Source organism: Herpailurus yagouaroundi, unplaced genomic scaffold (genome assembly GCF_014898765.1).
Source record: "Herpailurus yagouaroundi ecotype Mexico unplaced genomic scaffold, PumYag 164, whole genome shotgun sequence".
Classification (NCBI taxonomy): Eukaryota; Metazoa; Chordata; class Mammalia; order Carnivora; family Felidae; genus Herpailurus; species Herpailurus yagouaroundi.
In genome coordinates, this window is record NW_024412405.1 from 25,892,744 (window position 1) to 25,905,592 (window position 12,849).

Consider the following 12,849-nt stretch of genomic DNA (forward strand, 5'->3'; position numbering starts at 1 on the left):
TCACTGGAAATTTGATTGTTTAAGTTTTTTTTGTTGTTGTTGTTACCCACATGTAAAGTGCTATAACTACTTATGCATAAGCTTCAAACCAAGTAAATTTAGACAATTTTACAGGAGACTTTACTTCTTTGTTATATGCACTTGGTTGCATTTAAATTACAAAGGGGAATGTGCAGCAGGATAGAGATCTTTCAGGTTAAAAGCCAGCACAACATTACCCTTGAGTTACTGGGTATGATTTTCCATAAATATATTTTCCTTCCTGGAACCAATACACTCATTCTAGAAAAATGGCAGAGAACTGTACGGTGACATTTAGTGAAAATTCAGTTTTGAAATGGACCTGTGGCTTTAAACTATTATCTCACTTTCATGCATCTTAGATCAAGACCATTGAAAACTGTTTATTCAAAACTCCAAATGTCAGCATGAAGTGTTCAGGAATTAATATTATTCTGAGGGGTGTGTGTGTGTGTGTGTGTGTGTGTGTGTGTGTGTGTGTGTTTGATATTTTCCAAAAATAAAAAATAAAACTGCAAAAATATTTTTAACTATGAAGTAGGCATTTTTATCATTTCTAAACTTTAGACTTCATGGAAAATTTGGGTTTAAATTTAAATAATGTCAGTTTAAGAGATGATTTCTAAAAACAAAAAAATAAAAATGTAGTAAATCCAACTAAAGTGGAGATAGGCGGTAAATACTGAATCACCTAAATGAAATGCGGGTCATTGAATAGGGAAGCCATTCTGGAGACCATTCATTGTTTGTTTTAAAAACCTTTGCAGAAGTAGGTGCTTCTTTAAGGTATGTGAATAACTGATTTAAAAATTAGCTCGTCCCCATCTTGCACAATGGTGGGTGAAAAATCTGAGAAGCTGGCTACTAAGAAGAAACCTGAAGTCAAGAAGTCTGATGCCGGTGGCAAGTTAAAAAGGGTAACCTCAAGGCTAAAATGCCAAAGAAGAGGAAGCCACACTGCAGCCAAAACCCTGTCTGAGGTAGAGGAATTGGCAGATATTCTTGATCAGCTATGTATTCCAGAAAGACCATGTGCAAGAGGAAGCATTCAATGGCTAAATCCAGAGTTGAAAAGAAATAGAAGGAAAGGGTTCTTGCTGCTGTCAAAAAACCAGTTGGTGCTGACAACAATTGAGGTACTCAAGTGTTAAACTTCACAAAATGCCTATGTATTATCCTACTGAAGATGTGCCTTGAAAGCTATTCAGGCAGCATGTGAGAACCCAAGAGCCAGCACTGCTCCTGGGACCATTTTGATTATCCTCACTGGGTACCACAGAAGCAAGAGGATGATTTTCTTGAGGCAACTAAGCAGTGACTCACTATGTGTGACCAGACCTCCAGCCCTCAATCGAATTCTTTTGTGTAGAACACACCAGAAATTCATCATTGCCACCCCCCACCTGAAATTGCTGTCAGTAGTATGAAAGTCCCCAAACGTCTTTCTGAAGCTTACTTCAAGAAGAAGCTGAGTGGGGCGCCTAGGTGGCGTAGTCGGTTAAGCGTCCGACTTCAGCCAGGTCACGATCTCGCGGTCCGTGAGTTCGAGCCCCGCGTCAGGCTCTGGGCTGATGGCTCGGAGCCTGGAGCCTGTTTCCGATTCTGAGTCTCCCTCTCTCTCTGACCCTCTCCCGTTCATGCTCTGTCTCTCTCTGTCCCAAAAATAAATAAACGTTGAAAAAAAAAAAAAAGAAGCTGAGTAAATCCAGAAAACAGGGTGGTGAGATCTTCGACACAGAGGAGAAGTAGGAGATTACAGAGCAGCACCAGGTTGATCAGAAAGCTGTGGACACACAAATTCTGCCAAAAATCAAAGTTATTCCTCATCTTGAGGGCTACCTCTACTTTGTGTTTTCTCTCACAAATTGAGTTTATCCTGAAAAACTGATCTTCTAAATTTCCTTTTTTTCTAAATTTCTTGCAAAGAACCTAATTAAATAACTGATCCACTAAATAAGTAAGTGAATAAGTAAATAAGAAAATAAATGAATAGTTAATAATTTAATAAATTAATTAAATTCACCCTTTAAATCGAGAAAAAATTTAAATAGGAAGCATTTGTATCAGATAACGTCTATGTCTCCTAGCTAATTCAGCATGAAAATTGTTTTTTGCATTGTTCCAGAGAGCAAGTAATATGCACAGCAGAAAGATAAATGTACCTGGTCACTGTCCTAAAGGAGTTCTGTACTTTGGGGAAGATGAGACACCGGGTAAGACAAGATAGTGAGTCATAGAATGTAATAAGTGACAAGAAAGCTAGAGCAGCTCTTCTTCTGTCACACAACTCCATATTGCTTGAAAAATCAGCCACCTCTAAGTGAAGTGTGATTGTATAACTCTCCTGGATATCACAATTATGCAGAATAGATCATTAGCACCCATGGAACCAGAGCCCACTACCAAGCTTCAATGTAAACCAGGAATGATTCCTTGATGTTGCCTAGTCCTTCTTCTGTGTACCCCAAGACATGCATTATGATCTAAGCTCTTATCTCACTTTTCTTGGCCTCTCCTAAACTGTCATAGTTCCTAATCTCCACCTCCTAAACTATGGTCTTTTGTTTTTTGGAACTTAACATCATTGATAAGCAAACTTCTTGGAATCCTGAAACTCTTTTCAGAATGTTTCCTTTACTTATTAGCTCCTAAAGAAACTTGACTGTACCCTGAAGTCTTCACTTCCTTTGTGGCCATCTCAATCTCATGGTGCTTATCTTATTTTTATTCATATCACAATTCCATAGGAAACAAATAGCGGTCATCTTTTACCCTATTGTAACTATCAGATCTTCCAAGCTAAAAAGTATTTCCATTTCTTTAAGACATAGAATGAACTGCTTAGTCATCTTCCTTGTTTCCATGATGTGCCAAACTCCTGCTAACTCCCATTCATCCAATCAAAATGTAGTTCTTAACTCCAAGTTTTACTTTCCAACAGTTGATTTTCTCAGCAACATCAATATCCACATAGGTGTTTCAGACAACACATAATTTTTCAGTTCATTTTCTCTAATAAAATTTTCCCCAAATTTTCAGCACCTATTTTCTCTTATAACAACACTCAGGACAATTACAATCATCAAAACTTGACCCTAATTATCAAAAATTTGAATGCAAAAACTCTAGTTTTCCGCAAAAAACTCTTTCCTTTTAGTTGACTTTTTCATGTACTTTCAGTTCAACTCTTCTGTCACCTACACAACATTATATCCTCTCAACCATTAATCTTACAGTTTGCTCATAATATGTCCATTATCCATTTCCCTCACTTCACTTTTTTTGAGTAGCTTAGAGTGTATGGTGCACGATGTAATTATTCGTCTACACCTCCATATGTGTTTAATCCATCCTCTGCTCCTTCCCTATCCCCATCACCACATTTTCCTTCCAAAATTCCAAATCTGAATGAACCTAAAGAAAACCTGAATATCTCACTCCAAAATATGACATTTTGGCATATTGATTATTTTGAATTAAAAGCACATAAAAAACCACAGAACCAAGAAAGACACTCTGACCCTCCTTTTTTCTTCCTTAGATTAGAAGTTAAAACTCAGGTGAACGTTACTGCCCCCCCCATACCGGGAGAAAGGAAAACATTCTTATCACCAGAAATGGTGGGCCAAAAACCTGTACAAAAAACCTTGTTAAACTAACTTTATCTTCCTGTTAACTTCTTTACCATTTACTATCCCTCATCCAAACCCCTTTGAGTTGTCAATTCTTGACAAATGTATTGTTTCTTTGTCTAAAAGGCATAAGAGTTTTTGTTCCAACACCTTTTCAAGTCTTCATTGTCCTGTGAAGTCTCCTATGTAAAATGTAAAAATTTAACAAAGTTTGTATTTTCTTCTCTTGTTAGTTCAACTCCTAGGCCCAGCTGGAGACCCTAAAGGAAGAGGCGAATTTTTTCCTCCCCAACAAACAAAAACATGTCTTCCATGGGTCTGTGACCAAGCAGCTAAATCACATATCCAAGCAAACACACCAATTTTACTTCACATTCAATATCTCTAATTCAAGTGGGCTGCAACACTGATATTTCTACTATTCCAGTAATTTACTCACTTTCTCATTCCCAGGAAAATTACATCATGTCTTCTTCTTTTTCCAAATACATATTATCTTACTCCTCCTTCTTCTGCCATCTCAGCTGATGAGCTTGCCTCCCACATGAGTGAGAAGAAAGAAATTATTAGGTGATAAATATTTTATCTTTTACCTCTAAAAACCAATCCAGGCAAGGCCACCAGTGACCTTGCCAAATCCAGTATTCTTTCTACCTACACAACACTTCACAAGCACTGTATTCAATACTATTGACATACCACTCCTGGAAACATTTCATCTCTCCTGAATTTTGTACCATCAGACTCTCCTTATTCTTCTCTAGGTTTCCACCCCCACCTCTTTTTTTCAAACTCCATATATGAAATTCCCTAGGGTTCTGTCCTATATAACTTCATACGTTTTATTTTCTTCCTGGAACATAGTTGACACAAATTTTTGTGTGATTTTTACCTGCTTCCTCTCTGTCCCCATAATTTCAGACACTAATGTTGTACATACTTTTCTTAAGTTGTTCTTAGCATCTTTTATATTCTAGCCATTTTGTCTCTGTTTACCTTACATCATACAGGGCAATACACACAAAACATGTTTTGTTTTAGATGAATGGATTAACAGAGCTACTGTGCTCATATTACAATAGTAAAATTTGTATCTATCTATCTATATATATATATATATATATATATATATATATATACATAGAGACAAGGTCAAAGATTTGCTATCTCCTCTGTGTTTTCACAATTTTTAGAAACACCAGGTTTTCAGCTGTTCCTTTCTCTCATTGAAAGTAATCATATTCTGCTATTACATTCTTTTTCTTACTTGATATCTGTAACTGGCAGCTTTTAGCTTTTTCTTCTCTTCTTGAGATATTGTGTCCATGCTAACGCTAAGGAGGTCTTTACCTGCTTGCAGCCAGAGTGGGAGGCTCTGCTCCAAGGGAGAAACTGCTTTTACTTTGGTGCCTACGGGGCATCTGACATCATTCATTTTGATCAGGCTACTTTCTACCTTATTAGTGATGCTACATGCTTCATGGTGCAGGTTAATTTCCTCTTACAGATCTGCATAAATTGTCAACATTATCCTATATCTCAGCTACATTTTCCTTCAGGGAATTGATCAGCATACCTTCTCTCACTTGAATGCTACATTTAAATTCCCTACATATCTGTATTGGAGTATACTGGAAAAAGAAGAGTATCTAGAGAATGTCTGGTTATAAACATTATCTGAAGTGTAGTTCAATAATGTCATTTTATGTATCAATAATTGAAATACTGGCTTAGTTTACTTGCTGTTTTTGAACAAAATGTTGACAGATTTCTGTTTAAGTAGGATCTCCCTTTTCTATACCTTTGTTATAACTGTTGGTGAGATATGGATTAAATAGGAATTATTTTAATTTGTAATTTTATATTCTGGAGACTTAAGTTTTAGGTATCAGGTCCTTTTTAATATCAAAATGGAGGAACTTATTGTTTGGTGAGGCATGGAAAGTCTAGCTTAACTACTCTCTAAGAAATAGAGAAAATATAAGGATGGATCAACTAAAATGAAATAATTCAGTGCTGTAAACAAGCTGCCAAATGTATAACTTAAGCTAATTTTGCCTATAGGTAAAAAACACTTAAAAAACCCTTTTGTTTGTTTCTGTTATTGATGTTCATTTGAACTGTTATATGCAAATAGTTTAGTCAAGGAATTGTTTCCTCCATTTTGTTTTATAGCAATGAGTAGGGTTGAGTTCATGTAGGAAACAGAAACCACTGTACAATATTTTATGAAGACAGTATTTTAATATGAAAACTAATGAAATTATTGAAAGGAGGGAATGATAAAAGAAAAGACTTCTCAGAAAGGCACACTTTCGAAAAACATATGCAACCATTTTATGAGCTACTTACATCTAAATATAGCTGTTGTTAATAACTGAGGGGCTTTAGGAAGCAGAATAAACTGTCAGTTATCAGTCTTTCTGCTATTAATGCCTGAGTAATTAATATACCAAAAATTCTTTTTCAAGTCCTGAAAATGAAAAGCTGGCCAGGGCTGGGGTGGGAATGAACAAGCAAAAGGAGAAAGAAAGAAAGAAAGAAAGAAAGAAAGAAAGAAAGAAAGATGAAAAGGAAGGAAGGAAGGAAGGAAGGAAGGAAGGAAGGAAGGAAAAAGAAAGAAAAAGAATACATACTGGTTAAAATAGGGTGAGAGTAGGCTTTTTATTTATTTGTTTTAGTTAAATCCTAATAATTTGTTAATTCCTTTCTGATTTAAGTAAATACAAGTGAGAATTTTTTTTAATGTTTATTTTTGACAGAGAGAGAGAGACAGAGCATGAGCGGGGGAGGGACAGAGAGGGAGGGAGACACAGAATCTGAAGCAGGCTCCATCCAGGCTCTTGAGCTATCAGCACAGAGCCCGACGTGGGGCTCAGACTCACAGACTGCGAGATCATGACCTGAGCCAAAGTCGGACACTCAACCGATTGAACCACCAAAGCACCCAGAGAACTTTTTTTTTTTAATAAATAAAAGTGTCATAAGTGCTTTAAATTATATAAAATTTGTAAAAATTGCAGGAATATATTTTTTCAGAGTAAACTGAAAGAGGCCAGCCTTTAGAAATTTGCCCTGTGGGTATATTAACAAAAATTCACATATTAATGATGAATGGAATGTGCCATCCATACTGGCAATTGTTCTTAATCAGAGAACAATTAGATTAAGACCAAAAAAAAAAAAAAAAAAAAGGGAATGTGATTCCATGCACCTAAGTATTATACAATACTTTAATTTCTCTTACATACTGATAAAATAGACTTTAGTGTCTCACTTTTCTTCTTTTTTTCTCTTCCTGATTCTCCCTTCCCTACCTCTTTTTTTCCTTCTTATTTGAATTTGTGAAAGTAAACTGTTTTTTTGTAGAGTTAAATGCTGTTGCTGAAAATCATGGATATCTTGTTTAGTCTACATTCTAATTTTGCATACTTTAGGCAGTTGGTATATGTTTCCAATTCCCTTGGTTTCCCTGACAAGTCACAGTACAATGCAGTGCCTGACTTCTTATATATGGCTTTCAGTAAAACTTATTGATTAAATAAATGAGTTCAGTACATCAAGAAATAGTGGCCCTTTTCCTTGTGAAGCTTTCCCATTGCATTAGAATTCTGCTGCTGCCTTAGTAATTTCCCACAAATTAAGCAGTTTAAAGCAGCACAGACTTACTATCTTAAAGGACTGGAGGCCAGAAGTTCAACACAGTTCTCACTGGACTAACATCAGGTTGTTTAGTTAGGCCGTGTTATTATTGGAGGTTTTAGGAAAGAAAATGCTTCCAGACTCATTTAAGTTGTCCAGTTCCTTGCAGTTGTAGGACCTGAGTCCCTGTTTCCCAGATGGCTGTCAGTTCGCAGCTCTTCCTGGCTCCTAAAAGTCTCTCTTCTCCCCTTACATGTGGACTTTTCATCTCAGAGCCAGCAACAGCACATTGAGTACTTTCATTCTGTCTCTCTCTTCTGCTTGCAAATGGAAAAGGTTATTTGCTTTTAATAAATCATGTGATTATTTGAACCCACCTGGATAATCTAGGTTAATGTCCCCATTTTAAGGTCTGTATACTAAATTACATCTTTGATGTCTTCTTTTGGCATCCAAAATAACATATTCTGAAACACCTGAAAATTAGGGCATGGACATCCTTGGGATGTTATTACTGTGCCAACTATGCCCATATTTTCTTTATTACTCATTTGATTATTTAAGTGACTGATATCAAAAGAGTAGCTCAAATTTGTGTGTTTTACAATACTTGAAATGAAATCAAAATGATCCGTGGAGTCTTGGGAAGAACTTCTTTGCTTCTCAAACATTGCACTTGCTGATAGTTATTACTAAATATTTATCTACCCTGGAGTAATAAAATAAGTGCTTCGTAGTCACTTCTTACAGTCACATGAATGTACCTTTTTGACCATCATTTCCTCAATATAGTTTGGTAGGAATAATAAGGGAATGAAATTAACTATGCTCAGGTATCACATTGGTCCACAAATAAGACAATATTGATGAAACATGGCATGAACCTCCTTGTAAAGATTAGATTTCAAAATATTGTGAATCAACTTGTAATTAGCAAGATCACTTGTAGTTGGTTGATATATGATTGTTGTAGTCCATGGCTCCGGTTTGCATACATTAAACTTGATAAATATTTTTTTAATATAAGAGATTTAGCATGAAGATTGAAATTTCAGGAATTTATGTTTAGTAAATTCAACTTTAATAAAAATGCCTTATATTGATATAGTACTTTATATTTCAGAAAGTCTTTTTCTTTATATTTACAAATATAATTCTTACAACCCTGTAAAGTTATTATGACAAAGTATATGATCTCTATCCAATGACAGATTGAATATATGGTCATGATCCTAAACTGAATCTTTCAATTTCTTGTTTCAGTTCCTACCTAGTTTTCTTGTTTTTGTGCATATTTGTGTGTTAGTAAAAATATTATTCAAATATATGATATAAGACTAGATAAAACCATCTGTGCAATAAGAATGATACAAAATCCTCCTAAAGGCAAAAGGATAGAGTAAATGGATTCTGGAAGATCTGTCCCTACAACTGTATTCTTCAAAACTCTATCAGGGGTTGGGGGAGGCTAAGAATATGATAGGTAAGATGTTGATCACTTCAAAACTTTACAAATACCTGACAATTTAAAAAGTTTTAGTCTTTTTTTTTTTTGACGTATTGAGATGTTTGCTTATTTGATGCCTATATTCACACAGGTTATATAACTTCACCCCCCAAAAAAACAACAGTTAAAATAATTAAAGTCAATAGTACACTCAAGGGCAAACATTTCTCAGTCACTGTATGTCAAACTCCTATGTATGAGTTATTGCTTATTTATGCACTGCAGCCTGAGGTAGAATTTCCTTGAATTATAGCTACCCAAACTAAAAATTCTAATTATTTTTGTTATTGGATCAACCTAAGCAATGAAAGCACAGTCAGATTATTCAAAAAACAAAAAGGCCAAAATCTTCCCAGAACATTCCTCTAACATAGAAGTTGGACATCTATTCCAAATCAAAGTTTTTAAATAATTTTGTGTCAATTGTATATCTTGTTTTATTTTATAAAAATAATCTCTTGTGCCAATGATATCTTTACTTAATTTATAATACATAAATGAACTGTCTTAACATTCTACCAAATATTTGAAATTTAATGTGAGAATCATTTCCTATTGTATATTTATTTAGTAATTCACAATCTTTGAGGTTCTGATTGATATTGAACTTGCACTGCATTGTAATTTACTAGATTTTTTCAATAGCAATGAAGCGTGACAACTCATAAAATACTCTACATTGCCTTGTTTATTTCAAGGACATTTCTCTAATAAAGAACAAAATGAAATAGAGTGAAGACAAGCCAAATTTTAAAGAGAATACTATTTAGTTTTGTGAACTGCATTCCTTGAGTGGCGCAAGCAAAATGACTGTCTAGGGTGTGACAAATACAATAAATTAGGAAAGGTGTCTCAGTCTTTAAGATTTCCTACCAAATGGTTTCTTTAATCATTAAATACTGACCTAGTCTAGGAGGGAAGTTAATGAAATCTGTCTGAAAATCTATTGCACTTGACCATCATGGCCTTTGCATCCCCCTCAGATTGACTAAAACCTTTAGACCTGTTTCTTCTTGATTCTTGTCTTCTGACCTCCCTTTTCTTAGAACATTTACTTTAGAAAACTTGTAATTGTCAACCCTTTCTCTGCCCCTTTGAGATGTAAATCTTTTTAAAAAACCTCTTGTCAGTTTTACAACCAAGGACTGTATTTCTCAAGGACCTGGAAGCCATCCTTTTGAAATATAAACTTGAAGGAAGGTGGCATCCCTATTCCCAGTTTTCTGTAGGAGGACAGGAGCCTAACATTTGGGAGCATCTTAATCCATACTGTAAAATTATCTCCTGTCCTGTCCACTTCCCATTCCAACTCTTAAAATCTCTCCCACTTTTGGTTTGGGGGTGGGGGTAGGGGGTGGGGGTGTGCTCACACTCAGTTCTGGCGTTTCTCTCCTATTGCTTACTCTTGAGTAGTCTTCCTTCCCTGTTTAACTTTATCCTGTGCAATTTTTCCTTGACACACTCTAAGACAAAACTTAACCATGAATATCAGAAAATGAGGAAGGAAAACTCTCTTTAACTTATAATGTATAGCATTGTAATTAGGTATAAAAAACAATTTTGGTTCCAGATGAATATTAAGCACATATTAAGGTATGTTTTTGCCTTCCTGTTTACTGAAAATTGCACTAAAATGAAATGTTAAGATGCAGCAAGAAAGAAAATACTAACAATGCAGGGAAGATAGTGACTGGGTCAGAGAGGTGATGTTAATCAACAATTCGTGAGATAATTCATCAGATTTCATGAAGGGTGTAGATGAAAGAGGAATATGCAGAATTCCAAAGGTAAGATTTATGGAATATACTTTGAGCATCTCTAGAGTTTGTGAGAGTCAATGTGCCCATTAGGACATCAGTGGGGCTCAGGACTCCTATCAGAATTGCCTACAGAAAACTGAGCTGAGGAGCAGGGCTGGATAGTAAGAGCTCATGAAAGGATATAAAACCAGGCAATTGTGTCATTCTGTTCTCACATTCTTCCCTCATTCCCAGACAGAACAAAGGCTATTAAGTTTGGACTGGCAAAACTGAGATATATTTTCTCTAAACTGAAAAACAAAACCAACCAACTTGCCCAACAAACAAGCAACGATGCAAGAAGCTTAGTTCCACGCCATGGTTCTGGGGGAAAAAATCCTTCCCCCACAGACATCTGGAGAATCCACATATTTCAAGGGAAAACTACCTTGTTTCACAGAATTCCCACCCAAAGAAGAAATCTACAAGAAGTTCTTTCCATACAACAGTAAAGAAAAAAATGCAGAAATCCACCAAGCCATTTTTGGAGTGTGAATAGACAATTGCAGATCAACAGATATATAAAAAGATCTGACAACATAAAAATTAAAACAACAAATAATTATTTCCTTTAAAAACCTGTATCAAATTTATGGCCCAAATGTAAAACAAAACAACTGATAGAATATAAGAGAAGACAGTCCATTATCTATCGTTTCTTGTTTAGTTCTTCTTTGTTACCTGTGCTGCCTTTCATGGAAATCTTGTTTACTTGCTGACATTAAATATTTGTAATGGGTTATTTTCTGGGTGAGTTATTTTTTTAATGGAGTCCTGCATGCACAAAGTGATTTAAAATCCCTGAGTTCCTGGTATGAAAAAAGGAAAAGCTTCAGGCACTCCCTGATGGGACATTGTTTGCATGGGGAAGCTGGATCCTGGCTAGCTAGATGCAGGGCATCTTATATGATGTATTTGGCAAACATTATTTGGCTTTCTTTAGTTGGTCCTGAGTTATAAGGGAGGGGCAAAAATTAGATCAGCTGATAATTATTGGGCAAATTTCAACAGTTTGGGGATGATTGCTACAGAGGCTACAGTTTAGTTTCCTGGGCTGGTTACTGCAGAGGTTGTGCGTGAGAGTTTTAATTTTTTATTTGATCTCACCACTGCACTTTTGTGTACTCAATCTCTCAAGTGTTTTAGATGACCTACAAGCCTGAGTTTTGCAGCTTTGACATTAGTCCCTCTCCCAAACATACCACACACACACACACACACACACACACACACACACATGCACGCACACACACACACCACATACAGTGAAGGCATTAAAGCTCCAGTACACAAGATGGCCTGCCCATTGGGTATTGCCGTGGGCTGAACAGTTTACTTGTGTTTACTCAGTCTGGATTGTGCCTCGTCCTCCTCCTCCTCCTCCTCTGCGTCTTCTTTTTCTTCCTCCTTCTTTCACTTTGGTATCTAGGGATTTTCATTTATTTTCTTAATTTGGTTTTTTAAAGCTCAGTTGTATAACTCATTTTCTTGTTATATTTCAAACTGTATTTCAGTGAGTTTGGGGTAGAAGAACTTTGCATATTAGCTTGTCCTGCCACTTGAACCAGAGTGTTTATAACAGTAAAAGTAAAAATCAAAAGATGAAGACACTTAGAAAAAAGGGAATAAAAAAGAGGTAAATCTGACACTGATGTTTAATTTTTAAAAATGGAAAATTTAGCATGAGAACTAACTAAATGTCGTTGAAGGGCAGTATGAAGCTACTATCTCTAAGTGTAAGATATAAAAATGCAATTTATAGGGCTAGTCCTGTGGGGAGAACTATGGTAAAGGACATTCTCTTAGGGGCACTACATACTCAGTTTTCTGCAGTTATTTACCATGGTTATGGGGATCTTTTTTCTCTAAAGTGCTAAGCTTTTACATGTTGTCTTCTATTAAATTGTGGTCCTTTCTTTACATCCAACAATTTCACGCTGTCCCCTTAAAAAAATCAACTATTTACTACACTTGCCCAGACAAAAACACACTTTTATTCAATATTGCTCTACTTTTTCCTTTGTCAGACTTACCTTGAAAGGAGAAATGCAAATTAAAAATAAAAGGCTTAGTTCCCCCTGTTGAAAGTAAAGAAAGAGACTTTCCCTTTAGAGCATTACTTTAGAAATCTTATAATTTTAAGTGCTTTCTCTCTTTGAAATGCATGTAAATATTTTTAGTTGCTAAATAAGCCTCTTGCCAGGACCGAGAAATGTCTTTTTTTAGGAACAGAGAAACCATCTCTTTC

General features: G+C 35.6%; 1 pseudogene; it reads left to right on the forward strand.

Annotated features, from left to right (window-relative positions):
- The first annotated feature begins 854 nt into the window (after window positions 1-854).
- Window positions 855-1,917, forward strand: LOC121037942 (60S ribosomal protein L6-like; annotated as a pseudogene).
- The last annotated feature ends 10,932 nt before the right edge of the window (window positions 1,918-12,849 follow it).